This window comes from Pleurodeles waltl, chromosome 12 (genome assembly GCF_031143425.1).
Source record: "Pleurodeles waltl isolate 20211129_DDA chromosome 12, aPleWal1.hap1.20221129, whole genome shotgun sequence".
Taxonomy (NCBI): Eukaryota; Metazoa; Chordata; class Amphibia; order Caudata; family Salamandridae; genus Pleurodeles; species Pleurodeles waltl.
The window spans coordinates 238275941-238289861 of NC_090451.1; the positions used below are offsets into that span (position 1 = coordinate 238275941).

A 13921-nucleotide genomic window follows, 5' to 3' on the forward strand; every position below is an offset into this window, starting at 1 on the left:
TGTGCAGAACACACTCCCATTTATGTGCCTCTAAGGCTTGCAGGGGAACTCTACCATGACATGCGGTATGTATTCATGTGCCCCACACCAGTAATATGCAAAATAAGCCTTTGTGCGTAGGGAATATAAATATAGATCAGGAACATTAAAGCCACCTCTCTTGTACGGTAATGTAAGACTATTCCAACGTAGACTGGGTTGCTTCCCTGCCCACGCCAAAGTCAGTAGCAATGTCCAAAGCCTTAGGAAAAAATGCATAGGTATAATTATGGGTATGTTTACAAATAGATAAAGAAATTTCGGTAATACCACCATTTTTAATATGGCTAGTCTGTCCACCAGTGACACTGGCAGTCGGACCATCATGATACCTGGTCCTCTAGTTTGGATATCGCCAAATCATAGTTCTGGTGTATCACCAATGCGGGATCTCTATGTATCCACACCCCAAAATATTGTACTGGCTCAGTATCCCATTTCAGCAGAAACTCAATAGGGCAAGGAATAGTATCCAATGTAAGTGGGAGAATAACCGACTTAGCCCAATTGATACACATCCCGCATACTGTTCAAACCAAATATATTCTTGGATTACTGGGGAAAGGTGCACCGAAGGGTCATGTATGCATAGTACCATATCGTCTGTGTATAGAGATATTACCTATAGGTTGCAAACTAAATTGTAGTGCCGGTGCAGGATGCCCTTGATGAATCAACCCCCCCACCCCTGTTCCAGAGTGATGTTGAACAGCATGGGCGTTCACATGTAAATGCGCTGATGGCTCTGTATACAGTAGGTGGACCCATCGGAGAAAAAATCCCGGCATACCCATACGCATCATAATGGTGAACATACACTCCCATGCAATAGAATCAAATGCTTTAGCAGCGTCTAACAAGACGGCTACTGTCTGCATAGAAGGATCTAATTGATGTAATAAACCAAAAACAGTGCATGAGTTGTGTGTCGTGGAGCACGATGGAATAAGCAACACAAAATAAAATGATCGACGGAGTGCTGAAACTTTTCACACACTCGCAGTCACAGATCTGGGTTTAATCCATCGTTCTTTTGCTCACCATGCAGCCCCAGTTTGGACCCTGCCATATGCAAATCAGTCTTCCCTGTACCGGAAACAAGCATCCTGGGACTGGTTTCAGGGTATCACCCTTCATCAGCCAGGCTAGCTTGAATTCAGTGGTTCGGCGAGCAAGGGACCTACGTCTGGGCATGAAATAAAAACACAGCCAACCATCATGAAAGTATTCATACATCATTATCTGCTGAGTCCTCCGTCGGTGAGTTGCGTTTGCGTAACGTGTCAGTTTTCAGAAAGTCTTTGACATCTTTCGGGGTGGTAAAGATTAGCGAGTTCCCTTTATATTCCACTCGGAGTCTCGCAGGGTACAGCATGGCATATCACAACGTGGCACTCTGAAGTTGCATTTTGACAGGCAGAAATTATTGGCGAGTCGCTGGACCGCAATAGTGAAATCGGGGTAAAAGGATATATTCTTGCCCTAGTTGCTTGTGGTCTGTCTTTCACGCGCCAGTCTCAGCACACACTCTCTATCCTGATATTTTAGAAGCCTAGGGATAATCCGCCTCTGAGGTGCTCCCGGAGGGGGGCGTGCCATGAGCGAATGGTGTGCTTGGTCTACTATAAGCAGTTGAGAGAAGGTATCCACACCAAACACCGAGAGCAACAACTGCTCCACATATGTCTTTATTTTCCCAACATTGGTTTATTCGGGCACCCCCATAGTTTGTAGGCTGTTAGGCTTCGATCTCACCACTAAATCCTCTTTTTTGGCTTGGATGACAGCAAGGATCTTTTCCATATTGAGGCATTTTGTTTGAATAGCGTGCAAATCATCTTCTGTTGACAAAATTCTATTTTCCGCCTCTGTCATACGCGAGGTCTGTTAATCTAATTTGGCAGATAGATGACCAATCCAGAGGTTTCCTGTGTCAATCTTCCCATCTATGGATTGTAGACTAGTTTGCATCGCCATGCGGGTTGTCTCAAGAATCGAGGAGCCGGCTGTGTCTGTCATTTGCACACTATCTGACGTAGCTCCCTGCCCCCCTTTATAAGGGCGCCTAGATTCAAACTGTGGACAGGATTGACTCTCAATCTGCCTTGCTTATGTTGTGTCCATTAAGGTTCACCGCGTTGCCCAGAGTTCACTATTATACCACACCCGTATGTATAGCACTTCGCAGGTTACACTGATATTGCCAAGCGTAAAGTAGTGCACAGATCTGTCACCACTTAGGTTCACCTCAGTGTCCAGAGTTCACCATTATATCACACTGCTGAAAAGGACCTTTGTGGGGGTACCCTGATAGTTTTGAGAATGGAAAAGGTCGCAGGATCCACTTCAAATAACAGCCTTAGAATGTCCTCCACCGCATCCCCTCTCAATACCGGGCACAGAATTACTGTAATGGAGCTTCGCTGCTCACTCCGCAAGCTGGAGGCCCAGCTGTCAAATGATGGGCCTGCTCATCTGTCTCTGTTTATTTTTTGTGTTTCGTTTATGCCCATTATTTATTTTTTGGGTCAGGATCTCCCAGTCTCCCCCCAAACCTCCCCCCCCATACCGAATTCTGGTCAAGCCATCTTCCAAGTACTTGTGTCCGCTGAAAAAATACACTGGGCTTGGCACCCAAAACAGCCCACGGCTATCCCAACAGTTCAAGGGCCTCCTGAGCTCAGACTGGCAGGCGTGCCACCGCTGGAGGCCTGGCCACGCCACTCACTGTGCATCACGTGAATCCACTGAGTCACTGGGCCCCCTCTGTCTCAGGTTGTCCTCTCAACCTGGTACCCCAAGCACCACCAGCACAGCTGTCCTTCGCCACCATCACCCGCAGGGGATCTCACACAGAACGCGTCAGGCCCACAGTTAACTTCCCCAGAGCCGCGGGCCTAGCAGGTCACGCAAGGTGGCGAGTTCAGTCTCCGCCACACTGTCTGGCACCGTCCCTCCAGCCCCCCTTTGGTACCCAGTCTTGCTCAATTTCTTCACTCGCCGTGGTCACCAGGGATCAGCTATAGGGACTTCTATAATGTTTAGTTGGTTAGGCTGTAGGTGAGCGGATTATCAACCCAGGGCAGCCGAGTAGCACTACAGTGCGGCAATTTTGCTCGTGCTCCTGGCCACACCAATGGTTGAGGAATCCGAGACAGATTAAAATGGTTAAATCCAGATGAACTTCCGATGACGTAGTCCTGTTAGCAGCATAAATTAACCCCACTACGACATGTCAGGGGCCCGCATCGATAGATGCCACGGGCCTTCATCCAGCCACATGAGTGGTGCTGCTTCTAAGTCTTCCATTGAGGATTACTTCCAGTTTCCTTGAAAATCCCCTAAAGTGGGAGGAATGTCACTGAACTCCAACATTTCCATTAGTATGATATTAGTTGAACGTAAAGAAACTGCCATTATGAGCAAACAGACAGCAGAAGATAAAACAACTCCAGCTCTTGTGCCTTGCCCTTGTTAAACTATGACTATTACGGCCCAAGTTCACAGCAATCTTGGGAGCAATGCGACATTCCACCTCCAGCCATGGGCCATCTCATCGCCTGTTCGATGGTAGAATAAGCCTCAAGAAGAGTAATTGAAGGAATGCTGCAGCTCCCCCAGAACAGTTGTCATCAATATGTCCTGATCCATCTGTGGATAAATCTGTTATTGAAATGTCTTCTATTATTGACCTGGACTCAAGTCAACAAGTGACTTTAACCACAGAATTGCCAGTGCTAATGCGGTCACTGGCCTACAAGAGTGTAACGAGTGTTTGTTTTCTTCAGGGTGTACAAGAGGAAATGGGTAGTGTCGGGCCAAAGAGAGAGCTGGAATTGATCCCTTCAGCCCAGTTTAAAAAACCGTAAGAGATCGGCTGGAATTAAAACTAGCTCTTATTCTACAGAAAATAGTTTTTGACAATTGTCTGCTGACAGAGACAGGTCCTACAGCGGTTAATTGGGTACTTTGATGAATATGTAAGAGCTCATTGTTTGGAGTTGAAAACTAAGAAAACAACATCATTACAATAGGTGTAACAGGGAGAAACCACATACTTGGCATGTCAGTGGGAATCTCTTGAAGTTGGTTAGGTCCTATAAATATCTTGACATCATCTTTGACAATATAGTCTCATTTAAAGAGCATTTTACTATTTAAGAGCCAAATGTGCTTCCTCCATCTTTGCTTTTAAGACTTTGTGGGATAAGCTAATGTGTTCAAGCTACGAGCATCTGGTTAAAATCATGGAGGAGAAATTGGTTCCTGGATTGACTTATGTATCGGTCATCTTTTGTGGTTGCGATGTCACACTATTGAACAAGCTACATATAAAGGCTTTCAAATTCTTTTTTTGGGCTACTAAAGAACATAGGTCATGCTGTAATCCATCTTGAATTTGGACTAAAAAGTCAAACACTAGTAAGACCAGCCGCTTTTTAGGTCGAGCACACAAGCACTTTGACCTATTGTAGGTATTGTGGGCTTTTAACCACGCTCGGTGCACGGCCATCACTTTTGCTGGTTAGTGGGCTTGCCTTTCAAAAATCTTTTGTTATCATTGGTAAATGCTTTACGTTTGTCCCTCCTTGGGGTGGTTTTGTTACTGCCTTGCAGACTGCCCCTGTTACATGGATAATTGCACGATTGTCGATACGTTTGACTGCAAGTGAACTTCATTTTCCTTTTGTGTCTCTCCTTCTCGCTTATGCTCATGGCGGCCATAGCGCTTTGAAGGAGCTCGCTTATGTCAACTGTTATACTTTTCATTTTCAATTAAATGTTCCACCGCCTATCTTCCATTATTAATGGTCTGATATTATTCAGTGCTCCAGTGTAACTTGCAAGTAGCAGCAGGCCCTGCAACACAGCGGACCAGGAGGAACCAAATGATGAAGGCAACTTGGGTGAGTGAGGGTTATGCTACACAAAGCTCTTGCTTTTCCCAAAAGGGAGGGACTAGCTCATACATTAGAGTGGGGCTCTCAATTTTGAGTTTAATTTTCAAGTAAGGAGGATGAGCCCTCCTCTTGAGCACCCCTTCTCTCCCTCTTTTTTTATTTGTGTGTGTAGTGTATTAACATAAAGGGGAAGAGGAAAGATGCCTCCTACAGATAGTAAAGGCTGTTAACCTCTTCCTTTTACTTTGGTGCAAGAGGCCATCAATGTCCCATGATTTGGCACTAATATTCACTGTCATGTGGAGGAACGTCAGTATAGTCTATTCTTTTCAGCATTTATGAATACCAGATCCACCACTGTTTGGTTACAGTACTGTAAAATCAACCCTTTCTTTCTTTCCACTTAACCAAAGCCATTGATGAAACTGATTACTGGAAATAGTAGTCTGTGTACCACGATCTTCCCTTGCTCCGTGGACAAGGTTTGATAACTCAACCAGAAGGATTTCAACTTCTCCTTCACTTCACTAAGGTTTGTTATTGAAGAGACTCAAACCCCAAAACACCTGAGTGACCTTATGGACTTCTTAGGGTCAGGCATGCGCTAGCCCATGCATCTCTCTTGCGAGACATTCTTATGAACAGGAAAAGGTTTTGAGCCCACCTGTTGCTTCCCATTTGTTGGCTTGCGTGGCACTCATCTTAACAGCCTTGTAATTGGTCACTGCATTCATGTCGATATTGCCGTTCCTGTCTGTGGAGCAGGGACCGAGTACTGATTGATTCAACTTATTCAGTGCCCGTCCGCTGCTCCTGACGTGATTGAGGTACTATTTTGTGCTTTTTAACTTCTAGTGCCCTGCAAACAGAAGGCGTGTGACTGGCAAAAACCTGCCCAGCAGGACAAATAACATTGTAAAGTTTTATTTTACTTTGCCAAGTCTTCTTTTCTCGTTTTACACACATCTTCTTTTGCTCATGGGTACTGTTCTCAAAAGATGACAATTATCTTGTATTAAATATTGCAAAGTGGCATTGTTCCTTTCTTATGTGTAATTTCCAAAATTTTGCTTTAACACATAATCATGCAGTTCACCCCACCGCAATCCAATCCAAACCAATCCATCCAGACCAATCCAACCCACCCAAATCCAGACCCCTTCAACCCACTCACCCCAATCCAATCCACAACATTCCAAACCTCCCACCCCATTCCAATTTTCCCCACTCCAAACCAAAACAATCTGCTCCACTCCAATCTTCCCCACTCCGATTCTAAACAGGCTTCCCGCACTCCAATCTGCCTCGCTCCAAATCAAAGCAGTCTGCCCCACTCCAAATCAAAGCAGTCTGCCCCGCTCCAAATCAAAGCAGTCTGCCCCGCTCCAAATCAAAGCAGTCTGCCCCGCTCCAAATCAAAGCAGTCTGCCCCGCTCCAAATCCAAAGCGGTCTGCCCCGCTCCCAGTCCAAAGCGGTCTGCCCCGCTCCCAGTCCAAAGCGGTCTGCCCCGCTCCCAGTCCAAAGCGGTCTGCCCCGCTCCCAGTCCAAAGCGGTCTGCCCCGCTCCCAGTCCAAAGCGGTCTGCCCCGCTCCCAGTCCAAAGCGGTCTGCCCCGCTCCCAGTCCAAAGCGGTCTGCCCCGCTCCCAGTCCAAAGCGGTCTGCCCCGCTCCCAGTCCAAAGCGGTCTGCCCCGCTCCCAGTCCAAAGCGGTCTGCCCCGCTCCCAGTCCAAAGCGGTCTGCCCCGCTCCCAGTCCAAAGCGGTCTGCCCCGCTCCCAGTCCAAAGCGGTCTGCCCCGCTCCCAGTCCAAAGCGGTCTGCCCCGCTCCCAGTCCAAAGCGGTCTGCCCCGCTCCCAGTCCAAAGCGGTCTGCCCCGCTCCCAGTCCAAAGCGGTCTGCCCCGCTCCCAGTCCAAATCGGTCTGCCCCGCTCCCAGTCCAAATCGGTCTGCCCCGCTCGCAGTCCAAATCAGTCTGCCCCGCTCGCAGTCCAAATCAGTCTGCCCCGCTCGCAGTCCAAATCAGTCTGCCCCGCTCGCAGTCCAAATCAGTCTGCCCCGCTCGCAGTCCAAATCAGTCTGCCCCGCTCGCAGTCCAAATCAGTCTGCCCCGCTCGCAGTCCAAATCAGTCTGCCCCACTCTAATCTTCCCCATTCCAATCCAAAGCAAGCGGTCTGCCCAACTCTAATCTTCCCCATTCCAATCCAAAGCAAGCGGTCTGCCCCACTCTAATCTTCCCCATTCCAATCCAAAGCAAGCGGTCTGCCCCACTCTAATCTTCCCCATTCCAATCCAAAGCAAGCGGTCTGCCCCACTCTAATCTCCCCCATTCCAATCCAAAGCAAGCGGTCTGCCCCACTCTAATCTTCCCCATTCCAATCCAAAGCAAGCGGTCTGCCCCACTCTAATCATCCCCATTCCAATCCAAAGCAAGCGGTCTGCCCCACTCTAATCATCCCCATTCCAATCCAAAGCATCCAAGGCAAGCGGTCTGCCCCACTCTAATCTTCCCCATTCCACTCCAAAGCAATCAGTCTGCCCCACTCTAATCCAAAACAATCTGTCCCACTCCAATCTGCCCCACTCTAGTCCAGAACAATCTGTCCCACTCCAATCTGCCCCACTCTAGTCCAGAACAATCTGTCCCACTCCAATCTGCCCCACTCTAGTCCAGAACAATCTGTCCCACTCCAATCTGCCCCACTCTAGTCCAGAACAATCTACCCCTTTCCAATCTGCCGCTCTGCAATCCAAACCAATCACCCCCATTCCGAAAGATGGCGCAGGCTAGAGAAGCTCCTGCATCAAGGGGTGAGTAAACCCCCAAATCAGACATAATCCTGAACCAGACTGGGCATAGGACAAGTCCTGTGCCCTGGAGGTGACAGAGGCAGCGCCCACCAGCTGGTGCTGCATAACACAAAATGGCAGATGGAGCGAAACGAGGTGGCCCGGACGAAGTGGAGAAGTCAGGAGACGGGCGTGGAGGCGGAGGGGCGATTGGAGAAGAGGGGCCCCATTGCAGTTCCCTGCCTTTTCCCTGGAAATCCTGCATACAGGAGAGCGAGGCGGTCCTTGGAGGGCTTTGGGAGGATCCAGCAGTGGCGGCTGAGCCGGGATAGCCGGCGCGGTGGCCCCAGGAGTGGAAAAGACCGTCACTGCCCCACCAGCAAAGGCCGCAGATACGGGAGCAGGCCATATAGGCAACCCGCCTGGGCGGAAGAAGCTAGGCCTGGCCCAACTGAAGCTGGGAGGGGCCGGCACATAAAGAAGACACCGGCAAACTACGCAGTGTCTGGCAAGGAAAGATGCACAAGAGAGTTGGCGCGAGGGGCCCACAGGCAGATCAGAGGCAACAGAGTTGCAGCAAGCAGTTGTTACGGGGGACAGCAGGAGGTGGAAAACAAAGGAGCCTGGGACCATAGTGAAAGGCCGCACTTTTAAACCTACACAAACAAATGGTCTGGACAGATACACGGTGCGCATGGAAGCGGCGGAGGGCCCAATCCAAGGAGGGTAGAGGGCCCTGGGGCAAAGACTTGAGCCCTAGGGGGGAGAACTCGCTGAGCACAATTATGGCAGCCATACAGAACATTCAAGGCTCCACCTCCCCCCGAAACTGAAACTGGATGCAGTTCAGATCGATATCAACCTCCTTAGAATAGATATGGGCAAGATCTCAGCGAATGTAGCCGTGGCAGAAATGCACATAAAGGGCCTAATTGCGACAACAAAACGTTTGGAAGAGCCAGTCCGGTCGCTCACCAAAAATAACTCCGCAATGGAAGCCAAGCTGGATGACCAAGAGGGGCAGTCCAGGTGTAATAACGTGAGAGTGGTGGTTGTACCGGAGGGCATGGAATGCCCAAGCATGGACTTATTTGCAGAAGACCTGGACCTGAACAAACTCAAACTGAAATGACTGTCCAACTTCTTCTTGGCGGCGAGGGCACACAAAGTACCAGGACTTCCTCCGAAGCCAGGGGCCCCACCACGCACCATAGTTGCCAGGATACTGAACTATAGGGACCGGGATGCCATCCTGCAGGCAGCCAGAACCTTTGGGGACTTAAAGCAAGATATTGCTGTCATTCGCTTCTTCCCTGACTTCACCCTTCGTGTGCAGTACCAACGGAAGAATTTTGAGGAAGTTAAAAAAGCATTTAGGGCCTAGGAACTGAGATACATGTTGTTGTTTCCGGCCAGACTGAGAGTAAAGGCGGAGGATAATTCCTGGCACTTTGGATCCCCAGAAGAGGCGCGGGACTATCTGGAGGGCTGGAGATCAGCAGGAAACAAACTGGGGAAAAAGCAGGAAGGCCCGATCTAATGGCACTGATGGAACAACCCATGGCATTTGACTCTCTGGAGTGGAACTATATGTTCGCTGTGCTAGTGCAACTGGGCTTTCGGCTGTAATTCTGCGTATGGGCCCAATTACTATATGCCTTTCCAGTGGCACGTGTGAGGGTCAACGGAGTGGTGACCTGGGAGTTCAAGTTAGGGAGGGGCACTCAGCAGGGTTGTCCCCTATTTCCCCTGCTCTTTGCCCTTACACTGGAGCCGCTTGCGGCATGGATCCGCCAGGATCCTATGGTCAGGGGGATTCAGATTCCGGATGGCTGGGCAGAGCATATATCACTATACGCGGATGACATTCCCCTTTACGTGGCGAGGCCCTCTGACGATCAGCAGACTCATGCAAATATTCAAAAATATTTGGAGACCTTTCTGGATATACCATAAATTGGTCAAAATCGTTGGTGTTTCCCCTCTCTTGTTTGGGGCCTCGTGGTGATAGAGGGCTTCCGTTACCTGGGTATATATGTGACTAGGGGCCCCGGGGACTTCCTGAAAAAGAATTTAGCTCACAAACTGGGAAAAACTCAAAGGGGATGTAACTCTCTGGCACGGTCTCCCCCTGACTCTGATGGGGAAAGCGTCTCTCTATAAAATGATGAACTTGCCGCGTCTCCTCAGTGTAATGCAGAACACACCTTACAACATTCTGCAAGAGGTTTTCAGTAGGACATACTTGGAGATGCGCAGATTCCTGTGGGGACGGGGTGCACCAAGGATTTCGCTAGCCAAACTGCAGAGAGGGTCTGGGAGGTGGGACTGGCAGTTCTGGACATCCAGAAATATTACTGGGCATCCCACCTTCTTGTACTCAACGAGTGGGTTGTGATCCAGGCCTGGAAAGACACAGCCAAATATTTGGGATGGGCAAGAAAACTCACTGATCTCTCCCCACTATGGCATAGCGACAAACTAGCTGAGGTACGAGGTCTACAGGGGTTCCAGAAGTGGGAGATGATAGGCATAGATAGAGCCCCTGGGAGATATGTGGAGGGCACAGGCATTCATCAGTTTTGAGGCGCTTAGGGAGTTATACGATTTGGCACCCACTGAAGTCTATTGGTACATGCAGCTGGAACATGCTCTGAGGAGGCATATCAGGGAAGGTGATCAACTGTCTGATACCTCCCCTCTGGAAGATAGGGTCCTACTGGAATCACTTTCGAGGAGAGGAATCTCAATGATCTATAAAAATTCATCAATTATTCCCCTGACTTTTTGTGCAAATTGAGGGAGGCATGGGAGGTGGACCTGGGACACTTAGAGGAGGATGAATGGGGGGAGGCCCTAGGCAGCGCCAGAGACACAGGCATCGGAGCTAGATTTCAGTTGGTTCAATTAAAAATCCTGCATAGGGTATATTACTCTCGTACATTACTATATAAAATTGGAAGAGCTGGAAACCCACTCTGCCTGAGGGGCTGCAATGAAGAAGGCACAATCGTACATATACTTTGGGAATGCCCCAAAGTACGGGATTACTGGGCCAGTTTAGTTGGGGAGATGTCCCGGACCACTGCAGTTGACATCTCGTTGGACCCTAAATGGCTGATCCTGGGAGACTTGCAACTGGGGTAGCAAAACACAACTTTGCAAGAGCATGGGGTGGGGCACTGCCCTCCCTCGAATATCAGACTGGCAGTACGATCTGGACTGGTGTCAGAGAACTGAGAAGGTTATATATCAAAGCAGGGGTTTCCCAAGCAAATGGGAGAAGATCTGGGGTGCATTGGCAACAGCTGGGGGTGGGGGAATTGAGGGCGACATGCAGGATTGGAAGGAGGATGGACCGGAGGGAAACAGAGAGGTTTCTCTGCTCAAGTGGGGAGGTAGCTGTAAAAGCTCCATGACGACTTGGATGATATATTTAATGATATGATGCAGGAAGTGATGTACTCTCATGTATGGACCCTCTAAGCATTTATGTACGAAACATTGCAATCCCTGTTCTTGTTTGAAAAATAATAAAAATAACTTATAAATCTCCCCTATTCCAATCCAAAACAACCTACCAACTCCAATCTGTCCCACTTCAATCCAAAACAATCTGCCTTACTCTAATCTGCCTCACTCCAATCCAAAAGTATGCCTCACTCCCATTTACCCCTCTCCATCCTAATTCACCCCACGCAGTTCAATCTACACCACTCCAATCCACCTAACCCCATTCCACCCCATTCCAGTCCATTCAAATACAGTCCACCCCACTCCAATCCTAACCAATCTACTCTATTCAAGTCCAACCCACCCCACTCCAGTCCAACACAGCCCACTCCAGTCCAATCCCATCCCCCTGCAGTCCTATCAACCCACTCAATTTAGTCCACCCACCCCACTCCAATCCACCCCACACAATCCATCCTCCTTAATCCACCCTACTTCTGTACAATTCACTCCACCTTAATCCACCCCACCCCAATCCACCCCACCTTAATCCACTCCAATCCACTCCAACCCACCCCAAACCAGTCCGTCCCACTCCAAACCACCTTTATCCACCCCATTCCAATTCACCCGCTCCACCCCACCGCAGCCCAGTCCCCCCTACTCTACTTCAGTCCATCCTACTCCAATCCAATTCACCCACCCCAATCTAACACACCAAACATCAATCTAGTTCACCCACTCCAATCCACCTCACTTTAGTCCAGTCCAGTCCAGTCCAGTCCACCCCGCTGAAGTCCATTCCATTCCAATATAGTCCTCCCCAATACAAGAAAACCACCCCTCTCTGATCTATCTACCCTAGTCCAATCCATCCCACCCCACCCTAATCCAGTCCACCTCACTTCAGTCCAGCAGGTCAACCCCAATCCACTCCATTCCAATGCAATCCACTTCTTTCCAATTCAATCCACCTCATGCCAATCTAATTCACTCACTCCAATCCACCCCACTTCACTCCAGTCCAATCCACCACAATTCACCCCACTCAAAATCAGTCTAATCCAATCTACCCCAATGCAAGAAAACCGCCCCACTCTAATCCAACCTCCCCAACTCCACTCCACCCCTCAGCATAGTAGAATTCACCCCATTCCACTCCAGTCCAATCCACCCACTCCAATCTGATGCACCCTTGTCCATCCCACTGCAGTCCAACCCACTCCAGTCCACTCCACACCGCTCCAGTCCAATTCACTCTACTCTTGCCCACACTGTTCCACTCTAATCCACTCCACATCTGTCCAATCCACCCCACCCCAATCTGGTTCACCCCACAGCAATCCAATCCAATCCATTCCACTCCTATCCAGCCAGATCCAGTCCAATCCACTCCACTCCTGTCCTCCCCCGCTCCAGTCCAGTCCACTCAACTCCTGTCCACCCTACTCCAGTCCACTCCACTGCTATCCACCCTGCTCCAGTCCAAGCCACAGACTCCATTCCATCCCACATTACTTCAGCCCAGCCCAACCCACTCCAGTCCATTCCAAGTCACTCAATACAATTCCCCCCACCTCAGTGCAGTCTCCCTCACTCCGATCTACCTCACCCAACCCAATCCACCCTACCCCAGTACAGTCCACACAACTCAAATCCAATCTGTCCAGCTCAGCCCAGCCCACTCCAGCTCGGCCCACCCCACTCCACTCTAATCCAGTCTGCTTCGAACCACCTGACTCTACCCCAATCCACTCTACTTCACTCTGTCCACCTCATTTACTCTAATCCACTCCGATCTACCCAACTCTACCCCAGTCCAATCCACTGCACTCCATTGAATCCAGTTCAGCCCACTCCATTCTGCCCTACTCTAGTCCAAAACAACCTGCCAATTCCAAACTGACCCACTTCAATGCAAATCAATCTGCCCTACTCCATCCGGCCTCTCTGCAATCCACCCCATTGCAATCTAAAACAGTCTACCCCACTCCATATACCCACTCCAATCCAGTCCACCTCACCTCAGTTCAATCCACCCCTCTCTGTCCCAAGTCACCCCTCTCCAATCTACACCACCTTAATCCACCTCACTCCTGTCAACTCCAATCCAATTGCATTCCGGTCCAATTCAGTCCACTCCACTCCATTCCAGTCCAATACAGTCCACCCCATCCCACTCCAATTAAGTCTGCCAAAGTCCAGGCCAGTCTCATCCACCTCATTCCACTTCACTTCACTCCAATCCAAACTACCCTACTCTAATCCATCTCTTCCAGTCCACACAATCCGATCAACCCCACTTTTCTCAATCCACAAAACTCGCCCTAATCCAACACAACCCAATCCACTCTACTCCAGTTCATACCACTACCTTCATGCACCCCATCCCATTCCACCCTATTAAACTGCACTCCACTGCACTCTACGACACACTCTGCCACTGAACTCTAATTCCCTCTACTTGGGTCTATGACACTCTTCTCCCCTACTCCTTTTGACGACACTTTTCTCCCCCACTCCACTCTACGACACTCTTCTCCCCCACTCAACTCTACGACACTCTACTCCAGCAAATCCACTCTTACACTCTGCTCCCCCCACCCCACTCTACTATACCCACACCACTAACTTTTAACCATGCTGAACAGCAGCCACACAGATATACAACATTGCCAAATCCAATAGCTCATGTGTAGGGGAGACCTGTTGGCTTTGCCAATGCTTGTTTTTAGTGTTAA

At 49.4% G+C, this 13921-nt stretch overlaps 1 protein-coding gene across 4 annotated transcripts in view; it reads left to right on the plus strand.

Moving 5' to 3' along the window:
* ATXN1L (ataxin 1 like) overlaps positions 1–13921 on the plus strand; it is a 72349-nt gene that overhangs the window by 47445 nt on the left and 10983 nt on the right. Inside the window, exon 2 of one of the 4 annotated variants that reach the window (XM_069216915.1) lies at positions 4867–4946. The exons of the other annotated variants lie outside the window; for them this stretch is intronic. The gene's annotated coding sequence lies outside the window, so the exon portion shown is untranslated. The remainder of the gene's footprint in view (positions 1–4866; positions 4947–13921) is intronic. 4 annotated transcript variants of the gene reach the window in all.